The sequence below is a fragment of the Psammomys obesus genome, unplaced genomic scaffold (assembly GCF_907164565.1).
Source record: "Psammomys obesus unplaced genomic scaffold, mPsaObe1.curated_primary_1811, whole genome shotgun sequence".
NCBI classification, from domain to species: domain Eukaryota; kingdom Metazoa; phylum Chordata; class Mammalia; order Rodentia; family Muridae; genus Psammomys; species Psammomys obesus.
The window spans coordinates 10,284,906-10,302,020 of record NW_026585698.1 but is presented as its reverse complement, the minus strand read 5'-3'; positions in this window follow the sequence as shown (position 1 = coordinate 10,302,020).

Here is a 17,115-nt window from a genome sequence, read left to right as displayed (position 1 = left end):
TAAAAGACACTTGTTTTCACTTGCTCACTTGAGGGTGAAGATCAGAGGACAACTTGTGGGAGTCAGTTGTTTCCCTCCACCAGGTGGTTCCTTAAGGTCAGACTCAGGTCACTTTGGTCTTGGCAGCAAGCACCTTGAACCCCTCCCTGACCATCTCACCTCCTGCCTTGGCATTTTTAATAGCCACTAATCACATAGCAGCTTTATGGCAGCAGGTTAGCGCCTCTTCGTCAGATTGTCTGCTGTGAGGTGGTTTATTCCGGTCCTTTGTTGTCGGTGTGAATTTAGAAGCTGGGGTTCATCCGCGTCCAAGGTGGATTGCTTGTAAATGTGCCGAAAGGACTGTGGGATTTGTGTTCCCTGCCCTAAAGAACAGTCCTGATAGCTCTGAAGAACACCCAGGCTGACTTGTGAGAGACTTCTCTGTATCACTGCCATGACATCACTCAATGTTTTAAAGTCCACAGCTGCTGAAATAGAATTTTAATGCCATCACAACTTAAAAAGCATCTGTCTTTACTATATGTTAACGATCATTTAAAAAAAAAAAGCGATAATTCCATTTTTATGAATTGCCAGCTAAAAACTAATTTAAACAAGTGAGTTAACATTTCTAGATTTTAAAGAAATGAAGTTCTAATGCTTGAGGTTGATGAGCAGACATCTCACTAGTGGTTCATGGGCACATGGAACTTGAGTGTGTCATCATTGATGGTGATGGTGGCAGTCGTCACAGCGCTGTGGCTGTGTGATTAAGAATGATTAAGAATCTGATGGGTGGAGCTGGAGAGAGGGCTCAGAGGTTAAGAGAACTATCTACTCTTCCAAAGGTCCTGAGTTCAACTCCCAGCAACCACATGGTGGCTCACAACCCCCTATAATGAGATCTGGTGCCTTCTTCTGGTGTGCAAGAAAACAGAGCTCTCATCTACATAAGATAAATAAATCTTTAAAAAAAAAAGAAAAGAACCTGATGGGCTCCTTGGTAGGCCAAAGATTTAACTCCACTCACTATTTTATCATAATTTGTTATTACTGAAGCACAGGCTAGCCTCTTAGGAAATATATCTTTATGAATATTGTAAACCAATGAAATGAATTGTGAAATGGATGTGTGAAAAAATACAGGCTTTGAGATGTTAATAGAGATAGTAATGTCTTAAAGTAGCCATCTTGGGAACAAAACACGTTCCTATGTAAGCTAAGCTACGCATTTCCTGAGTTTGGGTGCTCTCATATTTAGATAATATTTAGTGTATTTTGAAAGTAAGAGATTTTTTTTCTTGAGTATCTTTTTTTTTTTTCTTGAGTATCTTTCACTTAAAAAAATAACTGATTTGTACTGAGTATGGTGGTACATGCTACATACCTTTAATCTCAGCATTCAGAAGGCAGAGGCAGGAGGACTACTATGAGTTCAAGGCTAGCCCAGTTTACCTAGCAAGTTCTGGCCAACCAGGGCTATAGTGTAAGATCATGCCTCAAAAATACAAATAAAAAGTTTTTTTTTTTCATTTATATGGTATTTATTTTTGGAAATGTTCTTGTGTTTACTTTTTAAAGTATTTTTAAAATTATGGTGTGTGTGTGTGTGTGTGTGTGTTTGTATGAATGAATGCTGGTACCCAAGGAAACCAGAAGAGAGCATCAGATCTTGAACTACAATTAGAGCCAGCTGTGAGCTAGGACCTGCACTCTAGTCCTCTGCTAGAGCAGCCAGTGTCTTAATCACTGAGCATCTTCCCAGCCTTCTCTGGTTTGTTTTGTTGTTTTTTCTTATTAAGGTCTGAAACTTGCTTTAACTCTTGTTTGTCTTTGCTCACACCTGGAGTCTTCAGGGGTGAGCACAAAAAACTAAACAGTCTTAGGGAAGCATAGAGCAGGTCACCACTTGGGTCTATCATTCTTGCTTAGCACTAACACAGAGCATGAGTTAGATTTTAAAACTGCCTTTTCAGGGGCAGGGCAGTAGCTCAGTGAATAAAGATGGTTGCCACCCCAACTGATGGGCAGAGTGAATGGAATTTTATGTAAGAAGTGGGAAATAGTAAGAGCTGGAGGGAACGGGAACTCCACAAGCAGAGCAACAGAACAAGATAATTTGAACACAGGGAACTTCCCAGAGACTCCTACTCCAACCAAGGACTATTTGTGGAGATGACCTGGAACCCCTGCACAGGTGTAGCCCATGGCAGTTCAGTGTCCAAGTGGGTTACATAGTAATGGGAAGAGGGACTGCCTCTGACATAATCTGATTGGCCTGCTCTTTGATCACTTCCCCCTGGGGGGGGAGCAGCCTTACCAGGCCACAGTAGAGGACAATGCAGCCACTTTTGATGAGAACTGATAGACTAAGATCAGAAAGAAGGAGAGGAGGACCTCCCCTATCAGTGGACTTGGGGAGTGGCATGCATGCAGAAAGGGGAGGGAGGGTGGGATTGGCAGGGGAGGAGGGAGGGGCTTATGGGGGGATACAAAATGAATAAAGTGTAATTAATAAAAAATAAATAAAAGATTTAAAAAAAAAAAAAAAAGATGGTTGCCACCAAGCCCGATTATTTGAGTTCCATCCCTAAACCCCATGTGGTAGAAAGAAAGAGCCAACACCCACAAGTAGTTCTATAGACTCCCCCGGACATGCCCCCAAACCCAGGAATAAATGTAAAAAATTACAAAACAATATTGCACTTGGCTTTTCATAAATTAAACGTGGACTTCAGGCTGCCAAAGATAGGGTCTTAGGGGGCTCAGGTCTCCCTATCTGACATCCTGATGCTTTCAGGCAGTTGAGAACCTGTAAAATGGACCGAAGGTATTTGTAAATGCCACGTACAAGAGTACAAGAAGCTGTGTCACCGCTCTATCCCCAGCTGTCCTATGGAATCCTTGTATAATTAGCTGATTCATAGCATGTCCTCTTGAGAGTCCTGCTACTAGGCTGATAGCAAGAACGAAACATCTGCTTATCAACCTCAAAAGACCCAAAGTGACTTGAACACACAGACAGACTGTGGAGGCAGAGGACGACCTTGAACTTCTGATCCTCCTGCTTCTACCTACCTTCTAAGTACCGGGATCACAGGTTTGTGTGGTGCTTGGGGTAGGAATCATGGCTTTGTGGATGCAGGCCAAGCATCCTACCAACTGAGCCACACCTCGGCCTTCACGTTCGTTTTGTCACAGTACAGGGTGGAGCCCAGGACCTCAACATTGTGGCTGAGTGCTTTCATATGGGGCTACACTCCTATTCCTAGTTTTTGTTTGTTTATGGTTTTTGGGAGGGAGGGTTTTTTTGTTTTTATTTTGTTTTGTTTTTCAAGACAGGGTTTCTTTGTGTAACAGCCTAGGCGGTCCTGGAACTTGTTCTATAGACCAGGCTGGCCTTGAACTCACAGGGATCCACCTGCCTCTGTCTCCTGAGTGCTGTGATTAAAGGCATTCGCTACCACCTCCTGGCTTTTTTTTTTTTTTTTTAAGCTGGACTGATTAGAAAACTAATTTCCTTCCCAGATTAAAAGGGAGCTTGCCTGTGAAGTGCTCAGTATGTCTGTTTACTGATAGTCAGTTGGGACTGGGCTCAGTTTCTGGTCCAGTTGATGATGTTTGAAAATTTGATCTCATGGAGAGTCACAGTCCTGTCACATTCATTTTAGGACCAACCCTGGGCATTGAGCCTAGGACCTCTTGCATACTTGGCGCATACCCTGCGGCAGAGCAACACTGGCCCTTCAGAATCTTTTTCTGGTTCTCCAACTGCATTTTATAAGTGAGGCAGCTGGTAGAGATTCATCTGACTTCACTTACTAGAACACTGTGTGTGGATAACTACTCACTTTGCTGAGTAATTAATGTCTGTGAGAGCTTGCCTTTTCCTTTAAAAAAATTACATTTCTTTATTTGCGTGTACACGTGTCCATCCACATGGCTGTGCACACAGATCAAAGAACAACTTGAAGTCAGCTTCCTTCTCCACAATGTGGGCCCCGGGGATTGAACTCAGGTTGCTTGGCTTGCTTGAAAGCCCCTTCTTAGCTCAGTCATCTCAGCATCCCTGTGAGCTCTTGCTAAGCCTGTGCTTGGTAATCCTTCACCTTGAATTTCAGTAGTAATGGTAACTGAGAATTTGGATGGAGCTGATGTTTGGGTGGTAGAAATAATTCCTATTGCGATAATATTTTCTTCCAAAGGTTTGTTTTCATTATCTCTTAATTATGTGTCTATGTGGCTGTGTGCATGTGAGTGCAGGTGCCCAGAGGGCCCAGAAGACAGGGTCAGATCCCCTGGAGCTGGAGTTAACAGGTAACTGTGAGCTGCCCACTGTGGGTGCTGGGATCCGAACTCCAGAAGGGCAGCAAGCACGCTTAACTGCTGAGCTGTCTCTCCAGCCCCATCCAGTAATACTTCGATGGCATTTTAATATCTTATTTCTATTTTGTTACATTTAAATTTGTTCCCCTGATGTGCTTTTAGACTGAGTTGAATTGACCTAACAGGAAGAAAAAAAAATCATCTGAAAGTATTAGTATTGGATGTTTAGTAGAATGAAATTTATTTTTAAACTTACCTCAGTTTTAAACTTTTGGGTCCTGCTGTTGTGGAGTGCTTGCAAAAGCCTTTCTCCCTTTAAAGCTGTTTTGATTATAGTGGGCCCTGAGTTCTGAAATTTAGTACCCTTAACCACACAATTTGCTTATTAGGAAAAGCTGTTAGTGTCTCAAGCTAGGGGTGTCACTGCGTGGTAGAGTGTGTTTAGCTTGTGCAAGATCCTAGCTTTAGGGGGCTGAAGAAATGGCTCAGCAGTTAAGAGCACTGGCTGCTCTTTCAGAAGACCAGGATTCAATTTCTAGGATGTACAGTGGTAGCTCACAACTGTCTAACTCCTGCTCCAGGGGATCCAACTCCCTCACACATGCTGGCAAAGCACCAATGTACATAAAATAAACATAAATTTATTTAAAAAAATCCTAGCTTTAATTCCCAATCCTCCCCTGCCCCTAAAGCTAAGTGCTCTTAATCCCTTAGGCCACTGAGTTATACATGAAATATTTTAATATAAGCGATGTGCCTGTGAGATAGTTGTGACACCAAGAAAAGTGTCGATAGGGTTTGGCACCTGACATTCATAGGGACCATGCATGGAGCTATGGCTGGGCAGCTGCAGGAAAAAGCAGATCAGGAAGCATGTGGCTGTGCAGACTGTCTGCTCTCCCTGAAAGGGCCAAACAGGAGGCTTCCCACAGTGCCTGGGTGCAGAGCCTTTGCCTGGAAAGCTGGCTTGAAATTCAAGCCCATGGTCCCTGTTACTATTATTATTATTATTATTATTATTATTAAATACAAATTTTTAAAAAAGATATATTTTAATTATGGTTTCCCCAACTCCTTCCAGATCCTCTCTACCTACCCACCTACCCAAATCCATACCCTTTTTATCATTCTCATTAGGATACACATAAGCATCTAACAAATAATAATACAATAAAATCAGATAAAATTAAAACAAACATCAGAATAGGACAAAAGAAAAAGAGGAAAAAGAACCAAACAAAAAGCTCAAATATTTTTGCAGAGACACCACATTCCCATACACAGAAATATCATCAAAACCCAAAGCCAGAAACCATAATATATAAGCAAAGGTATATAAACTACCTGATAGGTAGTTTTAAAACAAACAAAAAGCCCTGAGAAAGCATGATGAAACAAAGAACCTCCACAGGCCACTGAGTTATTCTGCATTGCCTGTCTACTGTTGGTCGTGGGGCCTGGCCTTAAGGGTAGTTGGACTGCTCAGTGAGATTCTGTTGCAGAAAACTAAATTTTCATTGGAGAGCAGTTGTCAGTTGGAGATAGCTTCTGTGTTAGGGATGCCAGCCATCCGAGCGCTGTTGAGAATGGGTTCCGTCACGTGGAATGGCCTTAAATCCAGTCAGATATATGCTGGTTGGCCCCACAGGCTTTGTGCCACTATTGCATTAGTCCATTCTGCAGGCGGGTCACCGTGACATGTCAGTTTGTAGCTTGGTAGGTGTTTTCCTGCCTCCTTTAGTAGTGTGCAGAGTACTTTCTAGTGCCATGAAACTAGTCACTAGCGGTGAAGGCCATGGGCAGGCACATTCAGCTGGCCAGTGGGCTCTGGGTTGGATGTGTGCCTTTGGTGTGTGAGATGGTACAATCTCAGCTCTGACTCCCGGGCCCCTTTCTCTTCTGCTTCCCCTCTTCTGTCTTTCACAATGCTCCTATCAGAGGTTGCCTAAAAAACCAGCTTCACTGTGGCAGTAATTTGTGGCGATTGTTCCACCATCTCTGCCGACAGGCCTCTTGCACTATGCTCAGTTCTTCCCAAGCTGACTGCCTCAGACCTCTTCGTGGCTGCTTCAGTCGCTCCGTGGCCTGTCTGCTTGTTCTCTATAACACGCTGTGCCCTCACACACACACTGTGCCCTCGCACACACTAGGGACTTGAGGTTTCCTTTCCTAGGGAACACCCCACACTTTCTGCACTTGGCAGCAGCCGTTCCAATGTCACCTATTTTGCTAAGCCATCCCCTGCTCTCCCAGGCAAACAGAAACAGATGGGTCAGGCCTTAGTCATCTTGGTATTTTTAGAACTTATCACAGTGTCCAACATAGACCAGCCTGTCTTAGAAACTGAAAACGTTTTTAATTATTACAAAAATTACCTGTATTAATGCTGCATTAAAAAATAACACAAATATATGTAGTGAAAATAAAGATTGTCTGCTTGCTCCTGCAATAAATACATAGAATAATAATAATATATAATAATAAATACATATAGAGTTAACCACTAACTCAAGCTTTTATAGTTATTTCTTTTAATTTTTGAGATTATAATTACCTTATTTCCCTCTCCCCTTTTTTCCCTCCAAACTCTCCCATTTACCCCTCCTTGGTCTCTATTTTTCTATAATTGTTGTTACATACACACACATATGGATCTATAGATACACAATTGTTCTTAAATTTGTAAATACAACCTGCTCAGTTGGTATGTTACTTGTGTCTGTATTCTTTCTGGTGCATGGAAACCCATGAATGTGTTTTGTTCTCTTAATCCAAGCCTTCTTAAGGAAATAATGAAAAATGCACACAAAGTCATACAGTGTGCTTATGGGAAATAAAAAGGAAGAACAAAAGGTGAATCTGTTGGGCTGTGAAATTGGCTCACAAGCATAAGGAGCTGAGTTTGGATATCCAGCACACAGGTAAGGCAGCAAGAGTATATAATCCCAATGCTGGAAAAGTGGAGACAGGAGGATTCCGAGGGCTTGTTGGCCAGCCTGTCCCGCCAAAGAGGCAAAGTGGTGAGTTCCAAGTTTAGCAAGAGACATTGGTTAAAGAAAGATTAGGTGGGGCTGGAGAGGTGTCTCAGAGGTTCAGAGCACTGGCTGCTCTTCCAAAGGTCCTGAGTTCAGTTTCTAGCAACCACAGGGTGGTTCACAACCATCTACTATGAGATCTGGTGCCATCTCCTGGCATGCAAGTGTACATGCAGGCAGAACTTAATACATAATAAATAAACTAATCTTAAAAAAAAATAAGATGCACATTGATATCTTACATCAACTGGTCATCTCTACTCACACACACACACATGCATGCAGGCATGCTCGCACATATGTTAAGCCTCCAACCTCACGGATTTACTTGTATCATGCATGCATGACATATAAGACCAGCAAACTATAGAATTGGAAATTTTTGTTAAAATATGCTAATGAGAATGGTATCAGTGGCACATACGGTTCTCTGAATACAGTAGAAAAAAACGCAGCACCTTGCACGCTTCATAAAATTTTCAGTGGTGTGTATGTAAAGTGTTTGGCACAAGGATGGGTAATAAATTCTCATCATCATTGGCATTCATGAGGCACACAAGAGGCAGACACAGAGGCTGTGTTAGCTTATTAATAGCATTATTACATCAATGTAACCATTATGTATTTCTCCCGATCTTTAAGTCAGCGTCCAGGAATTTCCTGTAATATGAATCGTGATCCTGTGTATTCATATGAATGCTCATCTTTTCTGCTTCTCCTGCCTCCTGCTGATGCAGACAACTGGCTTCAAGATAGAAAAAGCTGTTATCTGTTCTACTTTTATCGTTGGATGTTGCAGAGACAGCTAGATCCATTAATCTTAGGTTTCCTATTCAGTGTGTTTTGGCAAATGCTCCAACTCCTGTTGTCCACCCATTTTAAGATTTAGGGATGCTGGTTGGTTGTGGCACACCTTTAATTCTAACATGTGGGAGGCAGAGGCAGGTGAATCTCTGAGTTCAAGGCCAGCCTGATCTACAGAGCAAATTGCAGGTCAGCCATAGCTACACAGAAAAACCCTGTTTTGAAAAACATAACATAACAAAACAAAAAACAGACTTAAGACACCTCTATAACTTCAGAGAGATGGTTTGTGTCCCACCTACTTGACTTCTCCCATTCCGGGCTATCTCTAAGACAACCACTACTCTGATTTCATTCACCATGTACTAATTTTAAATGTAAATGGGAATAAGTCTATTTTTCTATGTGTTTGTCATCTTTTGCTCAGGAATGATTGAAAATTCTTTTGTGTAGAGTGTCTCTAATTGCTCCTTTTCATCACCTGCCAGCATTGCATTGAACTGGTTCACTTCATTTGTTTAGTTATTCTCCTGTAAATGAATATTTGGATTGTTTATGGGTTTTAATCATTAAAAAAAAAAAAAGTTGGCCAGGGGGTGTTGGCCCATGACTTTAATTTCAGTACTTGGGAGGCAGAGGCAGGAGGATCTTTGTGAGTTCAAGGCCAGCCTTGTCTATAGAGCGAGTTCCAGGACAGCCAGAGCTACATAGTGAGACCCTGTCTCAAACAAACAAAGGTTTGATTTTATTTATGTAAGTATTTTGCATGCATGATTATCAGGTGTAGTGCTTGTATGCTTGATGCTCACCAAAATCAGAAGGGGGCATTGGATCCCCTGGAACAAGTCAAGAGATGGTTGTGAGCCTTCATGTGGGTGATGGAACTGAACCTGGGTCCTGTGCAATAGTAGCCAGTGCTCTTAACCACGGAGCCATCTCTCAGCCCCAACTGTTTCCATTTTTTTAATATTTTTATGAATAAGTATTCTTTTAATAGTCAAAAAAGATAGAAAAACTGTATTTTTGAATGCACTATAGCATTTGCTAAGAGTTTGCTAAGGGTAGGAGGAGAGATGGCTCAGAGGTTAAGAGCACTGGCTGTTCTTCCTAAAGGTCCTGAGTTCAATTCCCAGGAACCACATAGTAGATAATAACCATTTATGGTGAGATCTAGTGCCCTCCTCTATTTATACAATGTTCAGGTAGAACACTGGATAGATAGATAGATAGACAGACAGACAGACAGATAAAGAGTTTGGTAAGAGTGATTTGATGTTCCTTTAGTCATTAAGGCTGCTTGCAGACTTTGTTTTCTTTGGGATGTATCAGAAACTAAGTAGAATATGTGGGAACTGCTGATGTCAATAGGTCTTCCTTCTGATGTCTACTTCCTTTCTCTTCCTTTTGCCAGTGGTTCTTAACCTGTGGGTTGTGACCACTTTGGGGAGTCAGATTACCCTTTCATAGGGGTCACATAAGACCATCAGCAAACACACTACAATTCACGATGGTGGCAAAATTAGTTATGAAGTAGGAAAGAAAATAATTTTAAGGTTGGGGTCACCACAGCATGATGAACTCTATTAAAGGGTCACAGCATTATGAAGGTTGAGAACCACTGCTTTTGCACAGTCAGACTCCAACAATGTGAAAATAGACTGTAAGTGAATGGTTAGGAAGAAAATATGCATGCTTTCTATACATGTAATTTATTAAACTTGTGATTTAATGAAAAATAAAGCACTTCAGTTGTAATTTTTTTTTCATATCAATACAGTGAGATGTTAAACTGTGAAAAAAAAAAATAGTGTGTATGTGCCTTTGTGGGCCGGTACATATTAAGGGAGTTATGTGTGTATGTATTTATGTAAATTTCTCTTTCCCTCTCTCTCCCTCTGTGTGTGTGTGTGTCAGAAGTCAACCCCAGATATCATTTCTCAGAAGCCATCCATCCACCCACTCAGAGAGGCAGAAGCAGGCAGATCCCTGTGAATTCCTGGCCAGCCTAGTCTACAAAGTAAGTCCAGGACAGCCAAGGTTATATAGAGAAACCCTGTCTCTAAAAACCAAAACCCAAACCCAAACAAACAAACCTCAAAGAACAACAACAAAAAACCCCACAGAAATGTTATGGAACTATGTTTTTGTTTCAATCCCAAGTGTGGGCTATGGGGCTGCTTCAGGTTGTCCACAGCAGCTGACTATGATTTGCCTCTATGCTCTAGCAGGGGCGTGATTTTTTCAGCTGAAGATAGTTTCTACAAGTTTATGACATTTGGAATTCTGGGAACTTGAGAGGGTATATACACGTTAGGACCCTGAGAGGGGGCTGCAGTAGCTGCTGTTTTTGTTGTGGTTTGTCAAGTGGTCCTGCACAAAGAGACCAGAAGAAGAAACTGAATATCCTGATGGCAAAGAGCAAATTTCCCCCAAGGAACTTAGTGCCCCTAATTAGCAGGAAGCAGTCTAACAAGGATACTCCCTTTCCCCTCTAGCCTTCTATCTCTTCTACCTAGTGTTGGGGGGGGGGTGTGAAAGGGTAAAATAAGGGCAAAGAAGGGTAGAAGAGAGTAAGTAGCTATACCACCCCTTTTATTTGTGGAACCCAAGACTCAGTAATTAGCCAGGTTGGCCAGAAAGCCCTGATGAGCCTCCTGTCTCTACTTCCCAATGCTGAGATTATGAATGAGTCACATTTGCTCATCACATGTGTGGGTTCTGTGTACTGAATTAAGGTCCTCAGCATTGTGTAGCAAGCACTTTGTCAACTCAACCATCACCCCAGGCTAAGTTGTTACACTTGTATAATTCTTGTGGGGACAATCCCTTTTTCCCCCAACCTGAGGATGACACATTACTCTGTAATTGCTGCTGAGTAAATAAGCTTTGCAAATGGTGTTTAGACAAAAATTGTATTTCCAGAAATACGTCTTCCTTTAAGTTCGGAGAAGCATCTGTTTACTGTGCTACATCCATTCCGTTGTAATATACATTGTATTCATTACATTTGTATAGTCCAGTGCTGTCTGAGCTCATTGAAAATCTGTTCTGGGAGCCAGGGTTACACATACATCTACCCCTGCATTTTTCAGACCCAAACATGCTTGTCTCAAATTGTCCCCTTATTCATAGACGGACTGCATCCTTCCCTCCAGCTCTGTGACAAGAGTGTAACAAACAGTCCAAGAGTTAAAACACTGTGTCCTTGAAAACAGAAGGTAAACTATTTCCAATAGATGTTACTGTTGTTTATTCCTTGAAAAGTGCCTGTCATGGGAAAAAGAAGCCAGAAGCTCAGCCATGGAAAGAAAGCTTACCAGGAACTCGCGCTGACTCCAACTACCACCGCCAGTTTCTGCCAGAGATTCTGAGTCCTGGATTTGGATTATATTCTCACTCTGTGTTGCTATCTGTTCTTTTACTGGGAAGTCACACTGAGGAGACATTCTGCTCTGTGGATGACTCCCAATGCTGCCTGAGTGGACTTTCCTCAGTCTGTTTCTGTTGGGTGTCTGTGAGCCCTTGGTTTGATGATGTTACTTTTCTGTGGTTAATTCTTCTTTTACTGTGACATTCTGCTTTGCTCAGGGTCCTTTTTTGGGAACTGCTGGCTTTTGCGCTCTCACTCTCATAGAGCCTGGTTTCTACTGCAGCTAAGCTATTTGCTTATCATAGCTGGAAAAACATGACTGTCTTCTGTTTTAGGAATATTTTCCCCCTTATTTGAAAACTATCCATGTATCTAACTCCATTATTCAGCATGGAACTATCCAGACCTGTGGTCACTGATGTTAATTATCAGTGCTACCTATGCGTTACCACTGTGTATCAATTAAACAAAACCAAAATCATTACTTTCATATATACAACCCCAAAATGTGCTTCCTACTTTTACACAAAACTACTCTTTCTATATAGAACTGCCTTGTGCAGACTTAGTGTAGAAATAGTTACTTTCCAGCTGTTTTCAGGGACATGTTTGCTTTATTCTCCTCTCTGTCTCAGAGTTGAGGGAGGGTGTAAACCACCCCCAGAGTCCTTCAGGACTCTGAAGGACATTTTGAGACAAAATGTGTGGGTCTGAAAAGACGGGTGGGTGTGTGTGCAACCCTGGCTCCTGGAACAGATTCATGGTGCGCTGACACAGCCCATGACATCTACTAAAATGTCTCTTCTAACAGAAACATGTCTCCCAATGGGCCAAAATTTTATTTTAAACAATTGGACAGATGCTAATTCATCCATCCATCCATCCATCCATCCATCCATCCATCCATCCATCCATCCATCCATGTTGCAAGATATTTGATCACACTGTGAAACCTGAGTCTGTGTTGTTTACTGGAAAATCCGCTTTCTAGTTATGGTGTGGCTCAGCCTTAGCACACACCTTTAATTCAAGACAGGATTAAATAAAATCAACCACAGGTCAAGAGTCAGAGCAAACAACCAACTGACAGGAAGTAAACATAGGAAAAAAACCATAAAGAGTAAGAGGAAGACTGGAAGATGGAGAGAGAGGGATGTACAGGAAGTAGAAGGGAGGGACATTCAGTTTGAGGGTATTTTGAGACAGTGTGGGGAAGGAGGTTTTTGCTTTTTGGGACGTCTGAGGAGGAAGGTCAGCTGGGTACTTTCTATGCCTCTCTTAGCTAGCAGGCTTTTACTCCAGCATCTGGCTCCCAAGTCTTTATTAGTAAAATGTAAAGATTGGGATTTTGTTAAATCTAAACATCCTTCCATATGTTGCAGGATATTTGATCCCACTGTGAACTCCAAAATTGTGAACTGTAAAACCCTGTCTCTTGCTTTGTGTGGTTGAGCACTATCACACAGCTTTAATCCAAGAACTTTTTATTATAAACAGGTGATTATGGTATGGTTCACCCAGCCCTAGCACACACTTTTAATTCAAGAGCTTTCTGTACATAGGATTTAAGAAAGTTAACCCTAGGTCAAGAGGTGGAGCAAGAAAACAGCTGACTTTGAGTTGAGGGGTATTTAAGACAGCATGGAGAAGAAGAGCTTTTAGCTTAAGCTCTGGCTTTAGCTTCAGCTCTTCTGCTTCCAGGCTTTTTGGGTTTTGAGCTAGGAAGCCTTTGGCCTTGGATTTTTATTTTTTCTTTATTTATTTTTATTTTTATTTTTTTTTGTCTTTTCCTCCTAGGCTGTCAGTTGAGCAAGTGAGCCTTTTGGGATTTTTTTTCTATCTGGACCCAAGCTAAAGAGGAAAGTCAGCTGTGCTGTCTCTGCCTCTCCGAGCTACAGTCTTTATTGGTAAAATATAACGGTTGAGATTTTCATTTTTTCCATCCATCTATCTTCCATCTATCTAAACCATCAACTGGCCAGGGTCCACCCTGGCCATATATCTGCCTATCCACCTGACATACTCACGCATATTTCAAAGAGGGGATTTGTTAAGTTGGCTTACACCACAGGGATAAGTAGTTCAGCAACGGCCATCTGCATGACAGCAGTTGGTAGCTTCTCGGTCCAGGAGGCTGGATGTCTCACAGTCCCAATCTGGCACCGAAGGCCTGGTTGATTCCTGGAGGACTGCTGGTCATCAGCCCACACTGGAAAACCAAGAAGCTGTGTCCTGATGTCAGAAGGGGCAGTGACAGCCTCGGTGGTCTACTTGCTTAGGAAAAGGTGAAAGCCGGCAGGCAACACTTTTTCCCTGAGATCTCCTTCTGTCTGGGCTGATTGTTGGAAGGTGCCACTCACTGTAAGGCTTTTTGCCTTACTAGAGAGTCCCTCCCACACATCCAGAACTATGTGCACATCATGTGGATATACACACACGGGTGCTTGTGTGCACAGAGGCCAGAAGACAATGTTGGCTGTTTTCCTTAATGTCCACTTTATTTATTTATTTATTTTTTGAGACAGTATCTCTCAGTGAGCTTGGAGCTCAGTACTTTGGCTGGACTGGCTGGCCCGAAAGTTGCAGGGATCTGTTTCCACCTCCCCAGCTCTGGGATGCCAGGAGCATGTTGCCATGCCTGGCTTTTTACCTCAGTGTTGGGAATCCAAAGAAAGGTCCTTATGCATGCAAGGCGGGTGCTTAATGAGCCATCTCCTTAGCACCACATGCTCACTTTCTGGGCTTCCTTTTCTATTTCTTGACTGTAAGTGCATCTTTTCTCTTTTGAAGATAAATGATTTTCCAGCATGTTTCCGGCCGCAGCACCAGTGAGGATTAGTTCCATCTATCCTCATCAGCAGTGTATTTAAGAAGTTATTGACTTGGCTGAGTGAAGTGGGAAATGCCAATGGAGTGTAAAGATCATTACTTTTGTTCACAGAACTTTAAAATTTGGGTGTCAGTGAGACATGGTAGGGATGTCCTAGGGCAATGAGTCCAAAAGATCTGTGATCAGTATAGAACACAGGAACCATGAGGCAATGGCACTCAGGGCGTCTGCAGACATGAAGCTCAAAGGAGAGATCTCGATGACATATTATATACAAACCATGAGGCTATGACAGACAGTAGAATTATGGGCATGGAAGGCAAAATCCAGGGAAAGGCTGTGCTAAGCTTTTTTTTTTTTTTTAAGTAAATGTAAATGAAAATCAGAAGTCTTTTTGTTCAAAGGCAACTTAAGTAATGTTTCCTTTGAAAATATGCACCTAAAATAAAACCACTACAATGTAATGGCTGATATGTTATGAAAACAAGGATATAATCTACCTGTCTCATAATAGCAAATTTTTGTAGAAATCACTCGAAATTGTATTAGGAGGAATTATGTCCTGCGCAGGCCTCCATTTTAGCAAGGTGCTATAATTTCTTATTGCTTCAGCCCCTGGACTGTATGGGAAAATGTGCTTTTATACCTGTTTGGATATACTCCAAGTGTTGCTGCTGTGACAGGGGGTTTGAAAGGACAAGCTGGAAGCCCCATTTACCCCCAACAGAGTATGAAAACAGAAGTGATGTTAAGATGGGCTTAGAAGGAGCGGGCTTGGTCCTCTGCAGCTTGAAGGGGCCAATGTTCCCAAGCTACAGAAAGGCAGCAGACTCTCAGCTCAGGGTTACATCAATAAGATGTTGCCATTCTCAATTACAAAGTATGCAACAGAAGAGATGGTTGTTGTGAGGCTGGATCTCACCTGTGAACACTGTCTGGCCTGGAGCTTCCTATACAGACCAGGCTCCGGTTCACAGAGAGCCACCTGCCTCTTGCCTCCCAAGTGCTGGGAGTAAAGGCACCCACCACCAAACCCAGGAGATAATTATTTTAAATTATTTATTTAAGCTGGGTGATGGTGGTGCACGCCTTCAGTCCCAGCACTTGGAAGGCAGAGGCAGGCAGATCTTTGTGAGTTCCAGCACAGCCTGGTCCACAGAGTGAGTTCCAGGATAGCCAGGGCTACACAAGAAGAAAAAAAAATATTAATTTAACTTACTTTGAGACAAGATCTGTAGCCCAGCTGACCTGAAACTTACTTGGTAGCCAAAGATAATCTTGAACTTCTGATCGACCTGCCTCAACCTCCCAAATCCTGGGACTAAAGGCTTATGATGCCAAGCCTGGTTTATGGGAAGCCGAGGGTCTAAGCCAAGGGCTTTGTGTATCATGCAGGCACTCCAACTGAGCTACACTCCCAGCCCTTACGTAACATTTATAACAGCTTGAAGCCCTTAAGATAGCTTTAGATCAGGGCTGGAGAGAGGGCTCAGAGCTTCAGAGCAATACTGCTCTTCCAAAGGTCCTGAGTTCATTTCCCAGCAGCCACATGGTGGCTCACAACCATCTAAGATGAGATCTGGTGCCCTCTTCTGGTGAGCAGGCATGCATGAAGGCTGAATACTGTATACATAATAAATACCTCTTAAAAAAGACATCTTTAGATCTTCTTAATCTTTTCCATGCTATTGCATAAAAACCAAACCAAAAACAAAACAAACAAACAAAAAAACCCAAAAAACAAACCCCTAGTATTTGTAGGGCACAAATTGTATACTACATCAATCCATCTCAAGATGTCCTTGTCACACAATCTCAGGGCTGTGGCTGGGCAAACTCATCCAGTCCACACCATTTGCAAAGTGGGAAACTGAGTATTAGGGCCTTTGACATTCCCTCCTCAGTTAAGAATATTTTTGCTTTGTTATTATTGTAAGGGCTAGTTGGTTGGTCTTTGTTTGTTTTTGAAGGCAGGCTCTCATGTATCATGCCCCCCCCCCCCGCCCCCGCTAGTCTTGAATTGCTCTGAGGGAATGAGTTTGAACACTCGCTTCCACCTCCCAAGTGCTCGGATTACAGGCCTGCACCACCAAGCTGGGTTCACTTTACTTTTTTATGGCACATTTACTTTTGTGTGTACGTCTGTGTACGTCTGTGTGTGTGTGTGTGTGTGTGTGTGTGTGTGTGTGCGCGCGAGTCAAGATCGGAGGACAACTTGCATGAATGGGTGTTCTCAATCATGTAGGTCCTGCGGATTGAACCCAGCGGGCCAGGCTTGGGGTCAAGCGCTTTTACTCTCTGGGTCACCCTAGGATTCCCATCCCTTTCTATCAGCTTTGAAAGAAAAGATGGCATGTAAAGCAGTAAGCTTCACCGCCACTCCTCCCACTCAGTAGCCCGCTGTGCTTTCCTGTGGCCTCAGAGGAAACACGGTGGGATTCTCACGCAGTTTGAGGCTCGGGCATCCGCAGTTATCACTGACCTCTGACCTCAGGGGCCAGGCTCTGTGACTCAAGCCGCGGCCCCGGCGTCAGGAAGTTGAGCTGGCAGGCGAGTCCGCAATCCTACAGCGGCAGACAGGCCGCCGGCCGGCACACATCGGCCAGGCCCGCGGCCGCCGCCCCGGCAACATCCGCTCCAACACAGCCACCCTCGCCTCGCCGTAGGCTCCAACCCCGCCCCCCGAAGAGGGGGGACGCACACCGCCTCCCGCCCGCCCCGCCTCCTGCCGCAGACCGGAAGTTCCGGTTTCCCACAGTGCTCCGCGC